Here is a 26,113-nt window from a genome sequence, read left to right as displayed (position 1 = left end):
ATTTTGTCTGTATTTGTAGGAATTCTTTTATTGTGTCTGAAAAATCCACACCCTCCGCCACGCTCAGTCCACAGCATCTGCCACTACAGCCACCTGCCCATCACATGCACACCCCCAAAATGCAGCCCCTCCCAGTCAGACTGGGGGTGGGGAGGAAGGCAGTGGTCTCTCCTCCCCCAGGCACTGCAGTGTCTGGTTGTTTTCAGTGTGGCGCTTGGCTTATCTGTGAGTATGTCAGTGGGTCTCCATTCACCCTTTGCTGGGGTGGGGGGGGGGGTGTCTGCGCAAGCCAGGCACCTCCACACGGGTGTGCCCACAAGGGCCACGTGAGGGCAGAGCTGCGTGGGACATACATGCACCAGTTGTACCTGAGACTGTGCCTAGAGACAAATGCATGAGCCGGTGTGAGTGTTCATGAAGAGTTCACACCCCCATGTTTGGGTGTCTGTAGAGTGACTTCCCATTCCTGCCCCCTTTCCAAATAACTGCCATCATCCTCAGGTCGCCCCAGGTGAGAGCATAGTGAAAACTACCTCAGACAAGCTACAGTGACACCTGAGTCTCAAGCTCCACCCACTTGGGCCACAGGTGCCCTTCAGCCAGCCTGGCCCCACCCAGGCAGCAGGAGTGTCCTTACCCAAAGGGGTGGGGTGACTCGGGGGAGGAGGCAGCAGAGCAGCTTCTCCCGCCCCCAAGAGTGCAGGGAGCTCCCAGCTCCCTAGATGAGAGGCTCTTTATCCCAGCGCTCAGTAGGTTGGGGGGGTCGCCCCAGGACTTGGCACTGACTACAAAGGGAGGGGGCACCCCCAGCCCTCCCTGCGAGGGGCTGGCTGAGGGAGGGGCTGTGACGTTCAGTGGCCTCATGCAGCAGAGAGGAAGTAGCTAATTGCTGACATGATGACTGGGCAGCCTGGAGAGTGGGGTGATGATGCCACTGGAGGAAACCAGAGCTCTGACCCAAGGAGGGGGCCCTGCAGGGACAGGGTGGGCTCTGCGGAGGCTGAGGTGGCAGTGGCCAAAGGATAAGGGGGTGGGGGGTGTTTGAGGCTGTGACCGTGGGAAAGGGCTTCTACAGGACTTCCCTCGGCATAAGAAAAAAGAGTTCAGAGGCCCCTGGGGATGGAGGGATTTGGGAAGGGGCTACAGGGGCTGAGGGGGAGGAGCTGGTGCTAGAGACTTCTCACTCTCCCTCCACCTCCACTTCCCTCACTTTCCATCTCTACCCATTCCCCCTTTGACTCTGTGGCCTAAGTTGGTGATGATGGAGGGAGTAGATGGAGGGCTTTCTCCACCAGAAGACCCCCAGACACAAGCAGCCTGCTTGGCCATATCTACCTAGCTGGAGGCTGGAGCACCAGAAGTGGCGAGCGTTGCTGTCCTCTAGGACAGGAAGGAAGGGTGCTTTGGGCAGAGAACAGCACAAGCAAAAGCTGTGCAGTGGGGCTTAGTAAGGTGGATGGAGGACTGCTGCCATGGTCATGGGGACAGAGGAGGTGGACAGGACCCACCTGCACCAAGGGTAGTACTGTCCCTTCCTGGCAGAATCTGAGTGTGGGTAACCACACCCAAATCTTCGCCCACATGCTGGCCACAGCTTCTGGAGGAGCAACCACCAGGACCAGGTCAGGACCCACACCGGCTGGGGCCCCCCACCCAAACCTCCAAGTGCATCAACCCCAAAGAACCTGCAGACCTGAGTCCCAATAAACATGACCCAACTGTCTGTAGATTAAACCGCTGAGCCCCTAGCGCCCCCTGTGGGTAGGAAGCTACATTAGTGGGAGAGGGGCTCCATCTGCTTGAGAGAAAGGGGACAGATGTGCCCTCAGGGAACCCCCAGTTGATGAAGGAGATTCAGACAGTGACCTCCAGCTCTAGTCCGATGGGAAATTCAGCCCCTGTCCTCAGGGAACTCTTAGTCTAATGCAAGAGACATGTATTGCCTTCAGAGCTCTATTCTGAAGGGTGAAACACAGGACACGGCTCAGGAATCCTGCATTCTAAGGTTACAGACCAGCCCTGTTGAATTTCTCTGGAGCCTCCAATGGGCTGCAGACTCAGGTTAGACATTGTGGTGACTTTAAAGCTGCTAGAGAGAGAGAGAGAGAGAAAGACATCCAGTTAAATGTGAATTTCAGACAATGAATACTTTATTATGTTAGTATAAATGCATCCCATACAATCTTGGGATCACACTTACACTAAAAAAAATTATTCATTTTTAGCAGCCGGAATTCAAATTTAACTGCACATCCTGTATTTTTATTTGTCAAACCTGGCAACTCTAGATGCCTCCAGTCTGAGGAAGGAGGGAAGACCCCAGAAACGGAAATTCAGGTAAACATCTCAGCGCGCTCCTGCTCTGGAGAACAGGAGTGGCCGAGAGGGGAGGGGGGTGGCACCGGCTCGCAGCAGTTTAAAATTCCTTCCAGGCCAGATCCCTAATCCCCCAGTGCACAATGGCCGCCTTCTCCCCCACCGCCCGCGCCTACGCCCTCCCCCGTGGGGCCGTGGCAGTGCCACCCCGGGCCTCTCTAAGCCCCTTTGAAGCCGCCAGAGCCCCGCGCCGCAGGAGGCCCCGCCGCTATGCCAGCTATGCCAGCTATGTCCCCGCCGCCGCCGGCCACCACGGCTCCCCCATTAATGCTAGCTAATCTGGCTAATAAATAAACTCCCCTCCCAGCCTCTGCCCCCCCCCCCCCCGCTGGCTCCTCCCTGCTCCCCCAGAATTGATTTCAGAGCTCGGCTGCAACGAGCGTCCTCACTGCCTTCTGCTGTCTCTGACTTTTTGTCCGCCGCTGTCCTCGGTCAGCTGCCTGGCTCTATGGAAATCGGGGACCTCGGCCTCGCGCGCTGCCTCTGCATCCCGTTTTCGATTCCACCTGCGCTCGGGGCGCAGGCCACATGGCCGGGCGCAGGGGACCAGCGCCGGCCCGAGGAAGAGCCTCTGCGCCCAGAGGCGCCCCCTGGAGGCGGAGGGGTGCGGCCACGCCCCCCGCCACGCCCTTCTGTGTCCGCGGACGCTGCGCGCCCCGCCGGGCGTCCCGGGGCAGGTGACTCGCGGCAGGTAAAGGCGCCGGCGCCTCCCTCGACGGGAGTCTTTTTGCCGCTGCCTCTGCCGCCCCCTGCGTCCCCACCCGGGCTTCCGAGAGCCTGACTCAGAGCCGAGCCCACGTCGCTTCACCTCCTACAACACACCCGGGGCGCGCGGAGAAATTACAGGATTCAGGGTCACGGCTAATGCGCTCTAATTACCCACCGCCGCTCTCCGCCGCGGCGCTCCGCGGCTCCGGGCCAGCGCGCCGTAATTAGGCCGCCCCTCCCGGGCCCGAGAACCTGCCCCTGGCCCCCGCCCCCAGGGGCGCGCGCTTTGGCTCCACCGGCCGCCACCTCCTGCAGCCCCCAGGGAATGCGCCCCAGTCTCAGGAGGAAGCTAGGAGGCCCGGGCCTGGGGTGGGGAGAGGGGAGGTGCGGAGACCGCCCCCCAGCTCTGAAGGAGTGGAAGCCAGCCTCTCCCCCCCTTAGACCTGCTGTCCTCAAGATCTCTGCTGGAAGGGACTGGGAAATTGGGGGTTTGGGGGTGGGCAGGGGCCCATTTCGTTTACAGAGATACTGAGGTCAACTGGAAACTGTCCAGGGGAGGGATGGATAGGGCCTCAGGCCGACAGTATCCCCATTTTGCAGAGGAGTCACAGAAAAGTAAAGGCACTGGAAGAAAGCCTCCAGCGGGGCCGTCCAGATTAGTTCATTTAGAGATAATTTTAGAACGCTACAAGCCCCTTCCCCTGGCAAGGAATTATCTTTCCCAAAACAAAAGGTGAGATCCCCCATTAAAGACCTGGAGCCCTGGACAGCTGTCACAAGGGAGGTGGTGAGGAGTGACTCACGTTCCTCATCCTGAGAAGTGGGGAGGGGGCCCTGAAGACAGAGAAGCCAGACCTGGTGGCCAGAACCAAGGGGGCAACTTGACTGTCAGCTTCTTTATTGAAACCAGGCTCCAAACTCTCCGCTATCAGGAATTCTTTCCTGCTGTCCAGGGGGTTGCAGACACGTGGCCTTGGACCAAGTTTAATCTTTAGTGAGGTTTTGTTTGGCCTACAGTGTGTGTGTGCTTTTTATATTGAATGTGAGGACCTACAGATCTTGCAGGCTCTCCAGTTGCCCTCCCCATTGGGAAGGCCAGTGTGGCCAGGCTATCTCCAAAGACACTTGACTTCGAGACCCCTGATTTAGACCAGCCCAATTGGCCTGTGCCTTCACACTTTTCCTCAGCTGCCACCCCTTTGGAGACTGCCTGATTCTTGGTCAGCTCGCGCCTGAGTGTCCGTGGGAGCCCCTCCCCACATGGCTGCACTTACTTTTGGATACCCCCCTGGTACTCCCTTTTTTCATCTTGAATTTCAGTCTTTGTCTTGAGTAGGCACCATATCTTCTCCAGCAGGATGACAGCTAATTTTCTGCCGTGAGATGAAGAGGGAAGGACATCAGATCTCTCCCCTCAGCTTGGGTCTCACTGAGAGCTGGAGGAGTGGGATGTGGGGCAATAGCCACATCCCAAGATCCTCTCTCCAGGTGGGGCTGTGGCTCCTTCTCTGACTGGGGTTCTTTGAAGGCACTGGGTTCTCCCCACAGATGGGGCCTTTGCACCCCACCCCACTCCACCCCTCCTCCACTGCACCCAGGCATTTCCTCCAGGACATGGTTGGTCATGGTTAGATGAATGAAACCTACTAAAAATAACTCAGTCCTTGTCATCCCTAACAGTCAGGGCAGTGGGGTGGGGAAGTTGGTGATTACGAAGGGGCTGCGGGAGGGTGGACATATCCATTCATTCAGCACCATTTTCCCTAGTGCCAACTGGATACTGGAGGGCATTGAGGGAGACATAGCAAGTACCCCAGAGCCCCAAACTATGTCACTTCTGCTGTTGCCAGTAGAGAGGTGTCCATGGGACCCTTGAAGCAGAAATCCTGGCACCGTTCACTTTATATACTCCACTCCAGAAGTCACCACTTCAGGAACGCCCAACGCCCAGGTTCTAGGTGCTTGGGGGTTGGGAGAATTTAGGAAAAAACTCACACTGATGGAAAGACATTTGATTCATTAATGGGGCAGGAGGGGGATAACCCAGAAGATGAACCCCTGTCCTTGCCTCTCTCCCTTTTCCTCCCTCATCCTGCCCCTCCCCACCCCAAAACCTGAGGCTTCCAGTTAAGAATTGCGTGACTTTTTCAATGCCATTATTCTGCCCTGCACTTCCCAGGGGCCCCTTGGTGTGGGAAGGCTATGACCTTAACCCACTTCTTTGGACAGGGCCTTCTTGGCACTCCATCCCCACCTGCCCTCCTGCGAGGGACATTTCAGCCTGGCCTTGGCAAAACATCAGCCTATGAGCCAGACAGCCTGGTATGGTACCAGCTCTGCCACTGACCTCACTGTGACCTTGAGAAACCATTTGCTCCTTTGAACCTTCAATTCCCCATAGGTAAAGTGAGTTTTGTCTTATTTCATGGTGTTCAAACCTTTCTTTCTTTAAAAAAAAAAAAAATGAATCATTTCATTTGAAATGTGGAACCTCCTCTGACAACACAGGAAAAAGTTTGAGATTCAATGGGAGAGGGACCCAAGGCCCCAGTGTTGAGTCCATCAACACACACACACACACACACCAGCTCCAGCGCTCTCTGCAGAGCATACAGCACAAATCTCTGAACCCTAAAATCCTTTCGTATTCAAACATTCTCTACCCTGCCAAGGCTGAGCGTTCTAGAACCTGGGGTGCTACAGTTCTGAGGATGAGACAGTGATTGTGGATCATCCAGATTTAGGGACCAGGGCTGTGGGGTAAAAGGCAGGGGCTTGAGCTGGTAGGAAGAGTCCCTTCCACAGGGGGTAGTCCTGCTGAGGCTGGTGGGCAGGAGCCTGATCCAAGCTGGATTCTGAGCCAGCGGGGTGGGTGTGGGGGACAGTACATGTGGGTGGGAGCCTCTGGCAGGGCCAGAGTGGCAAGAGGGGCAGGGGTTAGAGGACTGCAGTTCCCCCAACCCCCACAGTGACTGAGGGGTGAGGATGAGCACTAGGAAGCCCCACTGGGGAGCATACCTCACTGCAGAAGACACAGGGAACCTCACAGCACCTCCAAAGCTGGAAGAGTGAGAATTTGGTGCCAACAGGGAATGTAGGTGGGAAGGGCCTCAGGCGCAGCAGTGAGGAGAGGCCAGAGCTGCTGCACAGGAAGGAAAAATGGCACCACGGGAGGCAGGTCTGGTCCTGGGTCCCAGCTTAGGCCAGCAGGGCAGGTCACTCCAAAGTGGAGGGACAGCAGAAGTACCCCAGTCCCTCCTTGCCAGCAGATGGGTCGTTCTCAGGGGTGCTAAGAAATGCCGCAGCCACCCAGGATCATCAGGCAAAGGAGGTGCTGCCCCTTCCCTTATGCCTCCAGGTGGCCTGGAAAGACCATTGTTCCTGATTTCCCTCCAGAAATGTGGGGGGGAGCAGCCAGAGTTTCCCCCAGTTCTCTCACATCCCTGTGAGAGATGATGGGGGGGAGAGATACTGTACCATCTCTGTCCATCTGTCTGTCTGTCTGTTTCTCTCTCTCTCACACACACACACACAGACACACACACACACACACACTGCACACTATGGTCTTTGTCCCCCAGAGACTTCCCAGCCTCAGCCCTAGAATCTCCTGGGTGCAGCTGTGAGCCAGGCACCTGGGCTACTGGAATAGGGGAATGGAAAAGTCAGCCCAGGTCTCTGTCCTTGTGGCGCTCTCATTCAAGACAGGGAAAGACAGATGATCAACAAGTAAAAAAAGAATAGACTCAGGTCATGCTAAGGCAGCGTGGAGTGGCATGAGTTGAGTTGGGCTGGGCGGGGCTATTTTAGATGGGGTGTTCAAAGAATGTCCCTGAGGAAGTGACATTTAAGTGGAGACCTGAGCTACAAGAAGCCCATCATGCTTTGGGGCCAAAAGGACACCCAATGTGTACAATATTTTTAAACAAAAAAGAACATGTATCCATAAACATTAAAGGAGCATCTGTTACATGTCCAGCACAGCGATAGGAAATTCACATACCTCCTCTCCCCCACCATCCTCAGAGCCCTGTGTCAAACAGAGTTATTTCATTTTACAGAGCAGAAAAATTGAGGCAATTGTTTCCTTCATTTAAATAAGATGGACTGAAATTTTAGCCTCTGAAAACACTGTAATAAATCCCATGTGCCCTCTTAGGTCCTACAGTCTGTGTGAGTACAGAGGAGATTCTAGGAGGACTTCCTGGAGGAATCTGTGTCCAAACTGAATCTGAAAGGATAAGGAGGGGGTGATGGTGACGAGACAACAGGGGAGTGCGGGAGGGGGTGGCCCCAGCAGCAGGGAGACCTATGGGCAGAAGTCCGGGGGACTGGGAAGAAAATCCAGCCAGCTGCCTGCTCAGCTCCCAGAGGGGGCTGGGCAGTGAGTGAGGACCCTGCAGACGGGTAGCAGGGCAGATGGGGCCACCTGGTGTGGCCGTCAGGTAAGGCAGGTGGAGAGGGGCCTCGTCCAGCGTTCTGGTGACCATCCAGCGGACAGGTTATTAGTGGCAAAAGGAGAGTGGCAGCCAACCGCAGAGTTGGTGGGACAGCTCCCACAATCCTGCATTCTCCACCCCGCGTACGCACAGACCGAGCACACCACACATGCACAAATACATTTTAATATGCTCTACCTGTCGTCGTGCCCTGGTCTCCAGATAGCACTTACCAGCGGCGGCTTCACAGTTACCTAAGTGACTGTTCCCTCATGATGTCTCCCCAACCAGACGGTAAGCTCTGTGAGGTCAGGGCTCTTTGTGCTGCCGCTTGCTATTGTTTTCCTGGTGGTATAGCAGAAACAGAGAGGGCAGGAAGGAGACTACTATACACCATTTTACGCACTAGACAGGAGACATCTGACTTTGGTCTCAGAGCTGAGTGTGCGCTCGGCTGTGCCAGCCCCCAGGTAGACAGCGAGCCACAGGCCCTGACCTCCGAATTCCGTCTGGTGAGAAGTGCCAGCCCTTCGTGCACACACAGAAAGCACTTCAATTCCATCCGCAGTGCCAGGCCTCTCCCACTGGGTGATGTCCTAGCAGGGCAAGGAGAGGGGTATCTTGGAGCAGCTCAGTTCTGACTCCCCTCCTCACACCACCCAAGTTCCCTAGGAGCTCATATTCCAAAACCCCCTTTGGACCACTTTCCCAGGGGTGACCCCTTGGCACAAGTCTGTCCTGAGATCAGAGCATCCTCGGGCAGCTTCCTCCTCCGGGTCTAGGCTGGGATTAGGAGGGAGATACTTGGCACCTGGCCTCACTTCGCAAAAGCCTAACCTGCAGAGTCAGGGGGTGGGATGTGGGTTGTTGGTCACCTCTACAGCCCTAACTCTAGGCAGGGGCAGGTGCCCTTTTTCTGAGCTGCCCCCAGCAGGGTTGGCAGCCCAAGACATGTCCAGCCTGTGTCCAGGAGGCTTGGCCCCTACCTATGCGCTCCCTGAGAGCAGCAGTCATACCTTCCCCACCTCTTTCCCATTCATGGCATAAAGTTGGGGCTCGCTGGTGTGAACTGAGCAGCACAGGAGCCAGGATGGCAGCATGGAGATGGAAGGGAGTGTTCTGCTCCTTGAGGAGAGGTCACTCTCCCTAGAGGGAGAGCCATCCTAGCTGGGGTACACTAGCATCTAGTCAGGGACTGGAGGAGCATGCAGGCCCCGGGTCCCCTAAGACTGGGACCAGGTTGAAGCTAGCTGGACTTGTCCTCGATCCACACTCAGGGCCTGCCCTGTCTCCAGTAGCTCCGGTGTGGACGATGACCAGTCAGTGACTCACAGCCAGCTGTGGGCAGAAGGGAGAAAGCAGCTCCTGGCTGAGCTCATGCATTCGCAATTAGCCCTTACGCCCCCTCACCACCAGGAACCTCCCAGCTTCCATGCACGCACGTCCCAGGCTGCCCTTTTCCCAACCGCAGAGCGGCTCCCGCTGCTTATTTTAGCCTGATGAACCTCTTGAAATGTCAGAGCTGGAATGGTGCTCGGGATAACACAGGTCAACCCTTTCATTCAACCAGGGAGAAAATGGGAATTCAAGGGCACTAAGGAGTGTGTTTCCGGTCTCTCGGCTGATTGGTGGTATGGCCAGAAATTGACTGCAGGCGTTGGGGGCCCAATGTCCTTAACTTGGTGGGGGACAGTGTGCTTCAAGCAGCCCCTCCCCAGACTTCTGGAGCCTGTGTTCCTGGATTCGAATCCTTTGCCAGTTAGCTGTGAGACTAGAGGCAAATCACCCCGCCTCCCTGGCCTCTCTTCTCTGCTGCATGTGGGGCTAACGCTGGCACTTTCTCCCAGGTCGGTGTGAGGACTGAATGAGCTCATGTACTTGAATGGCTGCAAGTCATGCCAGACACATAGAAAGACTCAGAATCCATTAGCAGACACCCATAGGGGCTTGGTGGGGTCACCAAGGACTCTTGGTCCTTGGTGTGAAAAGTTAAAAATGTTGGTTTCATCGGTTTGCCTACGGGGGAGCAGATTCCAGGAGACCGGCCAGATAACCAGACTTGTGGAAGACTGATGAATGGTGTTACCATAGGGATAGATGTTGCTGTCAGGAGAACCACAGTGGGCATTGAGGCTGCCCCCCAGCTGCAGCCACCCCTGAGATCTAAAGATTGCTGCCAGAAATGTTCCAGCTCTTAGAAGCAAGGGCAACTGGAGATTCTCAGGGCTGTCCAAGCCGAGAGCCTGAAGAAATCCCTTTCTGAACTTGAAAACAGGCCTCTGTTCATCTGCAAAATGGGAGAAATCAAAACCTCTAACTCACAGAGTGGTTATGTGGTGAGGTCAGGGACCTGGCACTGCCCTTTCCTGCTCTCTTCCTGCCTCGGCCTCCATCCGGCCCCCCTTCACCTGTCATCTATCTGTTTGGAGCCGCCACCCCTGGACCCTGATGGATAAATACTGGCAAATCCTTCCCATTCCAACTTCCTCATTTATCAGTCACCGAAGCTCTGGCTCCTCTCACCACATGAACTGTGGTCCTAGAACACGTATAAGACTGGGGTGGTCTCATTCCAGGGCCAGAGATGCTTGTTGACGGATGATGCGGTGAATCAGTGAATGGACCAATTCCCAGAACCTCCTGAAATTCACCCTGAGCTCTCAACATTGGGCAATAGTCTGGTTTCTCCAGAACCCCAGCCATGAATCCACCTTTGAGGAGAGGTCACTCTGCAGTTGCATCTTCCATCTGCGTCCCTGCCCGACCCCCACCACCCAGTCTGACAACCAGGTGTGCTTGCAACCTCCCCTAGCAGGAGCACCATCACCCCCCTTCTACCACCTGTCACCACTGCCCACATCCTGGTGGCCAGTCTTGAGCCCACTTCTGCTCCCCAAGTCAGGGCTGTCCCCGAACTTCCTGTCTACCCGGCCTCTCGTGATGGCCCTTGTAGGAAAACAACCTTTCTGAGTTGCAATTATGGCTCCACTGATATCCAGTGCTGCTGACTGACCAAGTCCAGCCGTTGCCCTGCCAGCCCCAGCCAGCCCCCGCCACAGAGGCCTGTTATAGGTGGTCCCCTTCTCACTGGAAACATCACCAGCTCTCTGGACTCCTGTCCATTAGAGCAGACAGAAACTCCAGATTGGGAGACCAGCCAGAGTCAGCTGAGAGTTTACGTCCCTGTGAGTTCTGGGATCCTAGTTCTGTCCTCAGAGGCCAAGATATGGCCTGGCTATTGTCTCCAGCTGGGTTCCGTCTTTTTCCCCAGCATTGGCCCACTACCCAGGCTTCTGTGGTTCCAGACCACCAGTGGTCACGACACACCCATTAGAGGATTCCAAGGGTATTCAAGCTGGAAGATCCTAAGGAATCACCCAGTCAAGGGGAGATGCTCATGGAGTCTTTGAATTGTGTTAGTCTTTTTCTTTGTAACAGTTATTATGGGTGCCCCAACATTGGTGCCATGAGCCAGATGTGCTAAAGATTCCGCAGTGCCCAAGGCAGTCTGCACAATGAAGAACTGTATCCCTTCCTTCTTTAGAGAAATGCTGATTTTTGTCAAAAGTACTTACTGTGCAGTTGTAGTAAGTAAGGACCAGGGAGGTTAGGGAACTAGCTGAAGATTCACAGCAAATTTGTCTTATAGGCAATAAGAAGGACCCAGGTTTTGTTCTTGATGATTCTACTGTCATCTGTTCTCAAAATCCACTAGCAGTCAGCAAGTTTGTGGCACTATAAGAGAGAGCTTTCTCTAATGACATGAGGAGGGAATCATAGCCTTTTGAGCTGTATCTTTATATACAAGGCTGGCTTGTAGACTTTATTTCTTGTAGTGAGGGAATGCATAATGGGCATCGGTGGGGCATGGTGCCCAGGAGAGAAGATGGTAGAGAAATGAGCACTGGCTCCGGGAAGAAAAGCATTAGAACGTGGAAATGACTGAAAGCTGAATGAAGCTAAATCACAGAGGACTTTGCCTGTCAGCTAAGGATTGGAATTTTCTTCCATGGGCACTAGAAGAAGTCACTGAAGATATGAGAATAGAAGAGAAGCAGTGATGAGCTTTGTGCTTAGTAAGCAGGTTATAAGGAAAAGCAATAGGATGTAAATGATGGAGACCAAGAACCACAGTAAGAATACTCTAGGTGAAAGACACACATGAGATTGTGGATAATAAGGAACGGTCAAGGGCAGAGTGATGGAGTAGAGCCCACTTTAGAGCCAAGCCACATAGCAGGTATCAGTAACATCTTTATCATTAAACCAAAGGCATATTTTCTGTTTTGACTTCCTCTGAAAGTGGACCCTAAGAAAAGGATCTGAGTATAGTTTATGGAAGATGATTGCAAAGAATACCTATAAAAAGTGGGAAAATCAGGCAGGAAAGGAATAGTAACCAATAAAGGCTATTTTATCAAGTCAGTTTCCACTTTGGGCAACTGTGGTAGACCATTCTTGCTGGAGATCTCTGGGAGATAGCAGAGAACATACACCTCTGAGTTAATCCGTGATGGGCAAGGGAGTTGAGGGTATTTATCCACTAATTCATACCAGTCATTGTTTAGAGGTTGCTACTGAGAACATCAGCTCTCTGGCACTTCTGGCATGCCCCACATGCAGGCGCATGTTCTGGAGCCAGACAAAGGCCTCAGGTAGAGAGTCTTAGGTACTTGCAATTGTAGGGAAACAGTGAGTAACTAGAAGATGCAGCCAGGCACTGATAGTATCTGCAACACCCATCTTTATATACAAGTGAAGTTTGCTCGCTAAAATGCCTCCCTGTCTAAAAATGACTCCATAAATGAACCAGATAGCATATTTCAGAGAAATCTGTGATCCCAGGAAGACTAGAGAAGAAATCTGAAGTACAATAATAACGACTCTGTCCATTTTGCTTTATATATTTGAGACCAAGTTATCAGGCACATAGAAATGTAGAACTATTGTATCTTCATGGTAAATTAAATTTTATATGATTACCCATATAATGCATATAATTCTATGGTTTTTAGTATATTCACAGATATGTGCAATCATCACTCATTGTCCATAGTCAATTTTAGAATATTTTCATCACCTCAAAGGAAACTCCATACCCTTTGGCTATCATCCTCCTAGTTCTTCATTCCTGCAGCCCCACAGCCCTATGCAACCAGTAAGATTTTCTGTCTCTATAGAGTCCCTCTTCTTACCATTTCATGTCAAGGGAGTTATATGGGATGTGATATTTTGTGACTGGTGTCTTTCATTTAGCATAGTGTTTTCAGGGTTCACCCATGTTGTGACATGTATCAGTGTTTCATTCCTTTTTGTGGCTAGATAATATTGCAGTACATGGATATGCTACGTTTGTCATCCATTCCTCAGTTGATGGATATGTGAGTTGAGTGTTATTCATCTTTTGGCTATTATGAAATTTATTCCTATAAATATCCATGTCCAGGTTCTTGTGTAGACTTATGTTTTTATTTCTTTAAGTATCTTCCTTAATACCTAGTAATACCTGTTTTAAAATATGGTCCAATTCTTTTATTAATTTTGTGTGATTTTTTTCCTATCCTTTAGCTATCTCTGTCTAGGTACATCTCTGTAAATAGTATACAGCTGAATTTCAATTATTATCCAAAATAAGTCTGAAAATTTGAAAATATTTGCCTTTTAGTGGGAAAATGTAATCATGCTCGATGTCAGGAAATTGTTTTTACAATTGGGTTTAAATCTACCCTCTTATTAATGTCTTTCTATCTCCTTGCTACTCTATATTCTTTTTTTTTTCTCTCCTTTCTTTGTCTCTAGTTGAGTTATCTTATTCAGTCATACTCTTCTATTAATCTATAAGTTATTCACTCTTTCAATACATTTTAATAACTACCCAGAGATTGTAGCATTTGTTCTTGACAAATCCTGACATTAATTGATTCTTTTATTCTTTTCTCCCAAAATGTAGGTGAGGACCTTAGGACCTTAACTCCACCCCCAAACAGTATCATATTATTGTCATTCTATACAGCCAATATGATATCTGATATTTATTCACACATTTACCATTTTCATTGGTTTTCATTCCTCTTGCGTCTCTGAATTCTATTTGGAATTATTTCTTTCTTCCTGAAAAATAGCATATTAATATGTTTGATCTGATTAAATCTCTCAGTTCTTATTTTGTCTGAAATATATTTATTTCATCTTCACTTTTGAATAGTTTTTTCTGGGTATTAATTTTTAAGTTGGTCATTGCTTTTTCTTCAGTTCTCTAAATAATTCCATTGTCTTCTGGCTTCTATTATCTCCATTAAGAAATCATTTGTATATCTAACGGTTGCTCCTTTGAAGGTAGTATGTGTTTCCCTTTGACTTTTAAGAGATTCTCCTTAACTCTGATTTTCAGCTTTCTGTTTTACTTTAATAATAAAGATGTACTCTTTAGTTTTACTCCAATAGGTATAGATTCCTTTTTTATTTATCCTGACATAGGGTGTTAGGGTTTACTGGACGTATTAATGTACAGAAGATTGATGCCTATATTCCTTTATATTGTTTTTGCCTTTTTTCTTAAACTTTTTCACTAATTCCTTTAGGTCTTTTAGACTCTCTTCTTTACTGCCCATCTTTTGACCTTTCATGCTTCATTCTGGATATTTTTTTCTTATCTAGCTTCTCATTGAGCAATTCTTTATCTAACATGCTGTTTAAAGCTATCATTTGAACTCTTAGTGCCAGGCACTACAACTTTCAATTCTAGAATTCCCATTTAGAAAAAAATAGTTTGATTCCCTGACAAAACTTTAATCATGTCTTTTCTCCTCTTGAACACAGTATTGTGCATATATTTTTACTTTAAAATCTGCATGTATAGGGCCTCCCCGGTGGCGCAGCGTTTGAGCGCTGGGTTGCGAAGCTGCCCGCAGCTTCTGCAGCGCCAGTTCGATCCCCGGCTGCTCCCCGGCCACCAGAGGAGGGTCCCACATGGTGCGCAGACCTCTCCTGCCACCTGCTGCTCCCCTCAGCAGTGTACTTAGGTCCTTCTGCCTGCTCTGTTCCCCGCTCTGGCTCTGGTGAATTCTCTCACCCTCCCGCGCTTCTGACTGTACCCAGTGCTTGTATAAATAAATAAATAAATCTTTAAAAAAATAAAAATAAAATATTAAAAAAAAAATCTGCATGTTGGGCCTCCCCGGTGGCGCAGCAGTTGAGCGCTCGGTTGCGAAGCTGCCCGCAACCTCTGCGGTGCCGGTTCGATTCCCGGCTGCTCCCCAGCCTCCGGAGGAGGGTCCCACATGGCGCGCAGACCTCTCCTGCGGCCCGCTGCTCCCCTCAGCAGTGTACTTCGGTCCTTCTGCCTGCTCTGCTCCCCGCTCTGGCTCTGGTGAATTCTCTCACCCTCCCGCGCTTCTGACTGTACCCAGTGCATGTATAAACAAAAGTAACAAACAAAATAAATAATAAATAAATAAAGCATGCCTCTAAAAAAAAAAAAAAATCTGCATGTATAGCTCCAAAATCTGCCAAACATGTTTTTCTTGTGTATTTGTTCATATTGTCTCAACTTGCCATGTATCTGAGTGTTGTTTTGTAGTTGTTTCTTCATTTTTGTTTTTTGTGGCATTGTTTATGTGTGTGTGTGCCCCAGTCATCTGTAGTTGCAAAATGGTTTATAGAAATTATCTGACACCAGGAAGATATCTTCTTTCAGAGAGGATTACAAGAGCCCACAGGCATTAGCAACACTAGATTACCTTAATCCAATTTCAGGAATTGAGATGAGTCAAAGCTGAACTGCAGCCCCTATAAGAACCCGTCTACTTCCAGTTCATCCTTATTCCTCAGGTGCAGCCTTTTGGGATCAGAACCCAAAGATAGGGGTTCATAAGCATTTCTCTTGATAGATCTTGTCACTTTTCCCCAAGAAACCCTTAAATTCCCTAATAAGTGTTTCAGCATCTCAGGTATTTCTTCCATTCCCAAAGGAAAAGTTTTTCCCAAACCAGGCTCACCACCCTACTCTTAGTCCTCTACACATTCTAGCCCAATAATTCTCCACCATCTTGTTTATCTTATTAGCACTCAGGTGCTTCAAAGGGTTGCTTTGTGTCTCCTTTTTTTTTTTTTTTTTTTAATATATAGCTTTTCTAGTTGCCTTCAGCAGGAAAGCTAATCCATATTCCAGTCTGCTATTTCTGAAGACAAGCACAATGATGAGTAGGAAGTTTCTGAGACATTTGCATTGGCGTTAAACAGGTGTTTTTTAAAGGTAACAGTTTAAAAAACACAGATTAACATGTTATGGATTGTCATAACAGAGCTTATTTTTCTGAGTTGGAAAAAATGCAAGGTTTATATAATTTGTGGCTTTAATACCAAAGAGGGTTAATCAGGATAATAGACTTAAAAGAGCAAAGTTAAATGATGAGCTGGTTTCGCGTTTTGAAAATAAAAATTAGATTCTGTGATCATTTTAAAAGAACCATGACCTGGGAAAATTGACAAGACTGGTGGGTGGGTGGGAATTTATAGAAGAAAGTGAGGAATCAAAGACTTGATCTGCAGTGTGGAGAGGAGCGAGCAGGTCTGGGGGGGTGTGGGGGGGATCATGCAGAGTTCAGCACTGGATAGCCTCCCTTTAATATGCCAGGGAGAGGCCAGCAGGGGAGGCCAGTTGGTGGCCAGAAGTGCGTTCCAGCTGGGTGAGCTGAAAAGACCAGAGAAGTTACTTGGGAGCTGCTTCAGCAGAAACTGGACTGGAACCAAGGGAGCTAAATCACCCTGGTGGGGCATATACAGAGAGAGGAGGATCTTATTGCAGCTCCGACCTTTAGGGTCAGGAGAGGCAAAAAAAAGTTCCAGGTGGGGAAGAAGTGTGAGTCCTGAAGTCTCTGGCAAGAGAATTTCTTGAAACCTTGGTGGTGGTGGGGCTAATTTCCCCCAAGGGTTGAGGCCGAGCTGTGGGGGAGGCCTCTGCTGAATTTGAGAGTCATTTCTATGAAGTGGTGGGAACTCGGAGGCTACTGAGAAAGGGCTAAGGAGAGAGTGGGAGTCCAGGAAGCAGAGGCAGTGTGTATTGGCTTCTTTTTTAGAGTGTGTGGCTCTGAAGGAAGGAATTGAGATGGTGATTAAAAGAAGAACCAGTGGGAATGGCTGAAGGAAGTTTGTGGGCAAAAGGAAAGGAGCCAGGACAGATGGAGGAACCAAAGAACCCCAGAGATGGAATAGAACTGATGGGGTCACAGCCTACCCCATGGACCCCTGAACCCCACCAAAAGCTCTTATTATTCCCATTTTTCAGATAAGGAAAATGAGACTCAGAGAGGCTGACTTGCCCAAGGGACTACTTGAGAGAAATGGGCTAGGATGGGACCCGCATTTGCAGGTTACAAAGCCTACCCCTCAACTTCCACCGTACTCCACCCCCATGATGATTTCAGGGTTTCCATGACCGTCACCACCCCCGTCATCTCCACATTGTCACCGTCATCACACCCACCGTGGCCTCCACCACTATGACCACCACCGTCACTGTCCACCCCACCACAATAATTACACTCATCAATTCAAGGTTTCCTGTGCCGGACACATGCCGTTTCTGTTTTTGGGGTCTCCTATTCTGAGAACATGCAAACAAGAAAATAAACTAGCCACAACCGTCAGCTCAAGCCTTTTGATCATATGGCCAGTCAGGGGCTGTGCCTTTTTATAATCAGGTGGCCTGCACTCCTGGGTTCTTCCTGGAAGAGGGGGCATGTCAGAAACTGGTTTTTCCATTTGCTTGTCTTTTCCCATGCCAAGCTCCATGGCCCTCCCCCATCACCTACCCTCACCCCACCCTAAATCCTCCATTCATTGTGTCTGAGCTGGGAAAATTAAATAGATTTTTTTGAGGAAAACCTTAGGGAAGGGAGTGTGTGCAGAGGGATTAAGGCTGGGCTGAGACCCAGTCATTCTTGGTCCTCCCTGAGACTCTTGGCTTCTTGCAGGGACATGCTTCTACTCACCAGGGTCCCCTCCCCGCCCCCAACACTCCTCCCCAACCTTGGCACAACCAGAGATAGGTAGCCCAGGGCGGCAGCCTGGCCCCACCATCTCCACGTGTTCAAGGACACCAGGCCATCCCCAGGCCTGCCCACAGTCCTCTCCCCCAGGCCTCCGAGTCTCCAGCTTGAAAAGATGGAAGTCTTGGATTTAAAGGGAAAAGAGACAACCCCAGAGACACTCAAAGTTTCCATGCTGAGCAGCTTGTACTGAGACACTTTGCCAATTCCCTCTCCTCTTAATCCCAGGATTAGAATAAGTGGAATCCCAGAATACAGAAGCCGGAGTCTGGGAATGAGGCTCACTGTAGTGAAGGCAACCAGACAGACTTGCACTGGAGCCCTCACTCTGCCCTGCATGCACCCGTGTGTGGTCTGGCCAGGTCACTGGCCTCCTTGAGCTCCACTTCCATTTGTCAAACAAGGATCATCAAATCTAACCATGGTGGAGGGTGAGGGATGAGCTTCATAAGCTCACATGCCTGGGCTGCATCCTAACCCCTTCTCTCTAAGTGCAGGGGGGAGTGGGAAAGAGTGGGTATTGCTTGCCTCTGACTCTTGAGCCCTGGAAGGCCCAGTGTTCCATGTGAAAGCATGGCATTGGCATCAAATGGGCCATATTGGACCTTGGCTCCACAGTGTGATCTGGGCAATCACTCTCCTCACCAGGCCCCTGCTTCCACATCGATACGGCAGGTTGCTTTATAGGCCCTGCTTCAGGGACTGAGCGAGATTTAACACAGGTGTGGGTCTAGGCAGCGTCCATTGGTGTCCATCTTGCCCATGTCTAAACCCTGGTTCCATCCTCTGCCCTCCTCAGAGGGACAGGCCAGGGCTTCCAACACCTGTGTCTTAGGTGATTTTTGCCACACTCCCTTGTCTTTCATCTCCCAAACCATGTTCATCCGTCACTCCCCTTGTCAAGAGTCTGCTCTAGCTCCCTACCCCTAAACACATCCAAACCAGCCTTCTCAGCCTGGCATTCAAGACCCTGCCTCCCTGTCCCCACCCCCTGTCCCAACGCCCAGTCCCATCTTCTCTCTCTGTTCACACCAGGCACCCCTTGCTCTGAGCTGACTTGGCCCTGGCTGACCTCCTACTTCCCACTCAGTCCCCGCATGTCCTCCCTCCTCCCTAGACTTCCGAGCTGGGTCCCAATCATCCATCTGTGAGCTCCAACGGATACAACAAGTCACAGACAAACAAAATCTCCAGCAGCAGCCAAGAAGGGGCCCAGCAATAATGGGCCATAACGCAGTTACCGGGCGGATCGTCTTTGAGAAGAAACAGGTAATCAAATCTCCCTCCGGTGCCATCTGTCTCCATTGCCCCTGCCTCCCGCTGGATGCCCGCCCAGGTTCCGGCAGCCCAAAGCAAGCGGGTCCCGGCCATAATGCAATTACGCATCGTTCCATTAAAGAGAGCTTGGGTTCTCTGGGGACAAGGATAGGTTTCAGGAGAATGAGGAAGAGACAGGACAAGGCCATGTTCAGAGGGCAACACCCACCCCAAAACTGATCTGGGAGTGCGAAAAAGACCCTATATCTTCATTTTGTTCCTTTTGTATTTTTATCCGCATTTTCTTCCTTTCAAGTTTCTGGAACAGCATCTTTGTGGGAGAGCCCCAGGACATAGAAGGTGTTTAGACATTGAACTTCCACACGATGGAGTAGGGGGGGCTGAGACCCCGAAAAGAGTCCCCACCCTGTCCCTGGCCAGGGTTGAGGTTCTCTTACCTGGGGGAGGTTCTCTTACCTGGAAGAGGTTCTCTTACCTCTGTGTGCTGCACCTCCCCCTGCAGTGACCCTTAGGGCTAATGGCTTGCGCCACGGTCCCTAGGTCCGGCTGGGCAACCAGCGCGCAGGGGGAGAACAGCAAAACCCCCTGAAGATATACCTGCTGCACCTCCTCCTGCAGTGACCTCTAGGAATCCCTAGGTCCGGCTGGGCAACCAGCGCGCAGGAGGAGAACAGCAAAAACCGCCTGAAGACATAGATAAGACGGAAGCCTGTTGAAAGATAACGACCACCAGGAGCCACTACAGGAATGCTGTCCGCACGGAAACTTATCTCACCTTCTCTAGACCCACAAACTTTATTCTAATACAACTGTCTCTCTAAAATCTTTTCTCTCTCTCTGTTTAAAAGGTCATTGGTTTGCTGATTAAAAAAGAACATACAAAATCTAATAACTAGGCTGATTCAAATGAAACGTTACTAAACTCTGTGTATTAATAGAACTGCTAGCTTAATAATTTCTCTGTTGTATACTTAGCCTTGTTAGTATTAATCTAAATGATAAAAATATTACATTGTGAAAAGTAAAATTCACCCGTGTTAATTAATAGTAATAGTGAGTAGTTAAAACAAAAAGTAATCATATAAAACAAAAAGAAAAATTAATAGCCTAACTACTTAGAAATGCGCCTGGGTCCAGATGTAAATCACTGCCCTGTCAATGATAAGCTAAACCTATAAGCAAGCTGATTTCTTCACTGATGTTCGCCATTCCTATGCTTTTAGAAAACATATATATACTGGTCACCAACTCAAATAAAATTACACTCAGATTTTCACTCTTGAAGTGTGTCTGTTTGTCATTTCTTTAACCGAATCCCTGGCCACCCTGCGCAGTCTCTCAACCCTGAGACGGCCTCATCGTTCACTGCTGTGCTGGTCCGCGGCATCTGTGTCTGAGTTGGCCCCTCTGTGAGGTGCAGTGATGCCCAGTCACAGCTTGTGAGGACTAAAGGAATGCACCCAGGGAGCAGGGTTCAGCCTGTGCTGCCCCTGCCATTGTCTTAGCTCTTGCAATTACACCACTATCCTCAGGAGCTGCTTGAGCCCTGGCTATTTGCTGAGAAATGGTGTAAAGATGGTAGCTTTACAGCTGGCCCTGGCCGGCAGCTGCCGATCCACTTCAGAATCATAACCAAGCCCTACTCCTCACTGTACCTCAGGGATACTGCACAGGGGCTCCGAGAAACCTGGTCCCCTCTGCTGAAGCCAGCCCACCCTGGAGTTTCTCATTCCAGTGGTGTGAGGAGAGGACCCAGGTGAGGGAGCCAGAAGTGGGACCACCATCTTCCTCCTGGGAGACCTGAACATAGTTGCTTGTCCTGGCAGAGAATCAAGAGGCAGAGGTCAGGCAGGACCAGGAAACTGGCACCAGGGGTCCCCCCAAGCCCTCAGAGACACAAGCTCTGCAAAGGGAGCAATGGGTGGTCTTGGATCTCTGGTTGCTAAATCCCCCATTCATTTATTCCACCAATGTGTGTGGCCTGCCTGCTCTGCGTGGGCTGGCAGGCCCTGGGTCTCCAAGAGGAAAGACCAGTCCTGCCCTTCAGGCCACACATTCTTGTGGGGGAGCTGTGGCAGTGGCAGGTAGGAGCAGCTGCTGCTGGGGGGCATCCTGAGAGAGGGGGTCAAGGGGTCATAGATATATACATTTTGGAACTATATAGAGATTCATTAATTCATATTTCTTTTTTTTAAAGATTTATTTATCTATGCATACAAGAACTAGGGTACAGGCCAGAGGTGTGTGTGGGGGCGGGGTGGGGGGTTGGTGAGAGGATTCACCAGAGACAGAGTGGGGAACAGAACAGGCAGATCTACTGAATTACACTGCTGAGGGGAGCAGCCGGTGAGACAGGAGAGGTCTGCTGTGCCATGTGGGTAGCTCCCTGGCCAGCCAGGGGATTGAACTCGTGCTGCAGTGGCTGCAGACAGCTTCATAGGTTGCATCTTAACCCCTCGCACCGCCAGGGAGGCCCTAATTTATATTTCTTAGTAAGATTTTCTCACCTGGGCCTCCCCGGTGGCGCAGCGGTTGAGCGCTGGGTTGCGAAGCTGCCCGCGGCCTCTGCGGCGCCAGTTCGATCCCCGGCTGCTCCCCGGCCCCGGAGGAGGATCCCACATGGTGCGCAGACCTCTCCTGCCACCCGCTGCTCCCCTCAGCAGTGTACTTCTGCCTGCTCTGCTCCCCACTCTGGCTCTGGTGAATTCTCTCACCCTCCCGCGCTTCTGACTGTACCCAGTGCATGTATAAACAAAACAAACAAACAAATATAATAAATAAATAAATAAAAACATGCCTCTATAAAAAAAAAAACTAAAAAAAAAAAAAAGAATTTAAAAAAAAAAAAAAGATTTTCTCACCTTCACGATTAGTCATCTACAATATAATTCTACTAGGCTACATCTTATATTGTGTGAGGTGAATGTGCTATCATTTATTTACCCATTCCTCTGCTGATGGGTATTTAATTTTTTCTAGTTTCCACTGGTATACCTAGAGCCACCGGGAATGAATGTTCTCATGCACAAAGAGATGCTCGTTTCTTTGATTATTATTTTAGAAGCACAATTGCTGAGCCCGATTGTCTTGCTGTGTAGAGCAGGACACTTACTTCAGGGTCCCTGGTGATGAGCCCAGCAGAGGAGGAGGGTGCCAACAGGACCCCTCCCCCACCCAGGAAAAGCATGCCTAGCCACCGCCACCACCCCCACCCCATTAGGATGGCATTAGGCTGAAAGTATGAGAAACCTGGCCTCAGAGGTTCAGCTGAGAGGAGCTGATTTTCCTCATGCAATGTGAAGCACTTGGCGGCCGCAGCGGCAGCAGCAACTCTTGCCCAACCAGTTGCCTGGTGTTAGGCAACAACACAGACACCGTGACCCAGGGTCTAGTTGTCCTTCTCTTCAGCCTGAGCTTGTGGATTTTCCCCTTCATGCTCTGATGATGGCTACTGGGCCTCCAGACATCACATCCACCTTCCATCCAGAAAAAGTGGGGAAATGGGAGACAGACCAGGCTACCTGCTGAAAATCCCCCACTGCCACTTTTAATTAGGAAAATCTCCATTTCATCTCACTGGCCACAGCCCTGTCACAAGGCCTGCTCTGGTTGGAAGGAGTTTTTGTTGGGCATGTTGCTGCTCTGAAGAGAACTGGGATCAGATAAGTAAGGTAGATGGGGAAGGTAGATATTAGGTGGCACCATCTGCTACCTTGCTCACATAATACGACAAAATACCTGGGGCCTGAATACCTCATTCTGGAATGAGCAGCCTGGACCTGTGAGGCCCCTAGGCCCAGAGATGTTCAAACAGAGGTTAAATGGTGACTTAGGCTGGGCCTCCCTGATGGCGCAAGGGGTTAAGGGGTTAATGTGGTGCAACCTATGAAGCTATCCGCAGCCACTGCAGCAAGAGCTCAATCCCCAGTCCCCAGTCCGGGGGCTACTAGCCACTTGGCGCAGCAGACCTCTTCTGACTTGCCCGCTGCTCCCCACAGCAGTGTATTTCAGTCATTCCACCCATTCTGCTCCCCACTCTGTCTCTGGTGAATCCTCTCACCCCCACCCCCACACCTCTGGCCTGTACCCTAGTTCTTGTATGCATAAATAAATAAATCTTTAAAAAAAAAAAAAAGGTGACTTAGGCAAAGTGTCATGGGGGCAGGATTTAAACACAAAGAGATCAAGAGACTCCTCAGCTCTCTAATCTTGAGGGATTTGGGTGAAAGATAATTATGTTATTATATAAGTCTAGTTTAAAGTTTAATGAAGGACATATTTTAAGTTAAGAGTCCTAGATTACAATTTCACCCTTCCCCTTACCATATAACTTTTATTTATATGGTAATTCCTAAGTTTTTCTGAGCCTCAGACTCCTCCACCATAAAATGTGAATAAACTAAATTGTGACTAGTGATTCATAAATGTCAGGCACTACGCATGTTACTTGCATGAATTATCTTATTTCGTCTTGAAACAATGCTATAGATGATTATCAGCGCAGATGTGAAAACCACAGCACAGGTTAAAGATGAGGCAATGCACTGCACCCTACACCATCACTACTTGTCAGTCTTTGAAGTGAAGTGAAATCTGCATTGCAAACTTTGCAATGTGCTTTGCAAATAGCCCACACAGGCTCAGGGATGTCGTCACGAAGAAAAATACCGGATTTATTTACTCATTCAACGAATACAGTCATGCATCACATAATGATGGGATACAGTCTGAGAAATGCTTTGTTAGACATTTTTGTCATTGTGTGAATGTCCCAGAGTATCATTACGCAAACCTAGATGGCATAGCCTGCCACACACCTCAGCTAGATGGCATAGGCTATCAGGACAGCGGTCATCATCATGTATGCGTCCATCATTAAACTAAACGTCCTAAATACATTCAGAATTGTACTTATCCAGTGCCTGCTGTTCTCAGTACTCTTTTAGAGGCTATACCAGTGAACCAAAACATGAAGTTTTCCACCCACCCCAAAAGCTTGCATTTTATTGGGAGGAGAACAATAAACAATATAAATGAGTTTTATATTTATATATGTTTGATAGATGGTAATATGAGCTGTGGAGATAGGTGAAGTAGAAATGCGGAGTGTCAGGATGGCTTGAGGTTGTTGTCTTTCATAAGGGGGATTCAAGGAGACCTTTGATCAAATACCTCAAGCTGTGAGCGAGCAAGTCATGTGAATGGATGCCTGGGGTGTTGCAGGCAAAGGGGACTAGCAAGGCACTTACCTGGAAAGTTTGAGAAAGAACAAGTTTTTGACTGGATTGAGTGAATGAAGAGTGGGGAAAGGAGGTAAGAGGGGCATTGGGGTAGGGGGTGGGTTAATGTCTCACTGGCCACTGTCAGGATCTTGGCTTCTACTTGAGGGAGACAGGAGCTACTGGAGGGTTCTCTCTAGCAATGAGATCTGGTTTATGTTTTAACAGGATCCCTCAGGCTGCTACTGAGAATAGCCTATGCAGAGGGGAAGCAGAGACTAGTTAGGAGGTTATTGCAATGACCCAGCTGAGAGAGGATGGCGGCTTGGACCTTGAACTAAGTGGTAATGGTAGAGTTGTGAGAAGTGGTCAGATTATGGAAATACTTTGAAGTTAGAGTCAGTAGGATTTGCTTAGCGATTAGATGAAACGTTCAAGAGAAAGAGAGACATAAGGGATGACTAGTAGGCTTTATGGAGTGAGCAACTTAGAGCAGGTGGCTTTAAGTGAGATGGGAAGACCTTGGGGAAAGCAGGTTTGGGAGGAAGAGCAAGAGTTCAGAATCAGACATGATTTTGATATTCCCATTAGACACCCAGGTAGAAATGCTGAGGAGACAATTTGAAAACATAAATCTGTAGTTCAGGACCAAGGCATGGGCATATAATATCAATGAAGGGGTCCTCTGCCTATAAATAGTATTAATAATGGGAATTAATAAATTAAATTAAAATAAATTAAATTAAAATACTAAAGCATTAATAATGGGAAAGAATTAATTTACCAAGAGAATAAGTATAAAGAAAAAATAAAAAAGGTTCAAGGACTGAGTCCTGGGACTCTCCACTGGCTTGAGGTGAAGGGGATGAAGAGGAGCCACCAAGGACACAGAAGTCACAGCTAAGAGAGGAGAGAATGGGATGTGGTGACCTGGGGACTAAGGGTAGAAAGCTCAGGTGACTTATCTTGAAACATGCATAAAAACTTTCAAAAAAAATCAGTCCCCTTCAAAAATTCTACTTTAAGCTTACATTCTAAATAAATATACTTAGCTGTATGCAAAGATTCGTGGCCAAGGACATTCTTGACAGAGTGGGTTATAAAAATGAAACACAGGAAAACAACCTAAATGTCTAACAACCCACAGAGCCGGTTAAGTAGATCATGATGTATTTGTCTGATGAGCCATCAGGCAGTCATAGAAACCCACATTGTTTCGGAACATCTCAAGATTTCTCTTCATGATCTATTATTAAGTGAAAACAAGCCAGTTATAAATCATTATGGTTAACAAGATCCTTGTATCAGTCAGCTAGGAACACAGGAAACACTCCAGGTATTCCAAGCAGGAAAGTATTTAGTACAGGGAATTAGGTGTTGACAAAGCAGTGGAAGGGCTGGTTGTCATGTTCGTTGCTAGCTTTTAGGGCATCAGGACATTGCTGAAACCACAGGACACCTGAGCCTCAAGACCAAAGCTGAGAAAATGCTGGAAGGCTTCTCCCATATCTACTGTTGAAGCTCACACTCCTGCCCACAGCTGCCTAGAGAACAATGCCACAATTTCTGCTTAAGACTGGCCTTGGCTGGCGGGGATTCTTCCTTATTTTTAAAGACTTATTTTATTCATTTATGCATACAAGAGCTGGGGTGTAGGCCAGAGATGCGGGTGATGGGAGATGAGAGGATTTACCAGTGGGGAGCAGAACAGGCAGATTGACTGAAATACACTGCTGAGGAGAGCAGCGGGCAAGAGAGGAGAGGTCTGCTGCGCCATGTGGGTGGCTCCCTGGCCGGGGATCAAACTCATCGAGCTGCAGTGGCCACGGAAGCTTCATAGTGCTGAGAGTTTACCCCTTGCACCACCAGGGAGGCCCTGGCAGGCTTCTGAGTGCTGTAGTTCTCTGGCTTCCAGCCCCTGCTGAACAGAGGAAAACATAGACCAGGGGGAGGAAAGTATGTTGAACTTCCAATGAACAATATTGAACATTTTTATAAATATTTCCTTATGAAGATAATCTGCCTGGAGAAAAGACCAAAAGCA

This window comes from Talpa europaea (genome assembly GCF_964194135.1).
Source record: "Talpa europaea genome assembly, chromosome: 2".
NCBI classification, from domain to species: Eukaryota; Metazoa; Chordata; class Mammalia; order Eulipotyphla; family Talpidae; genus Talpa; species Talpa europaea.
Note: the sequence above shows the minus strand (reverse complement) of the source record.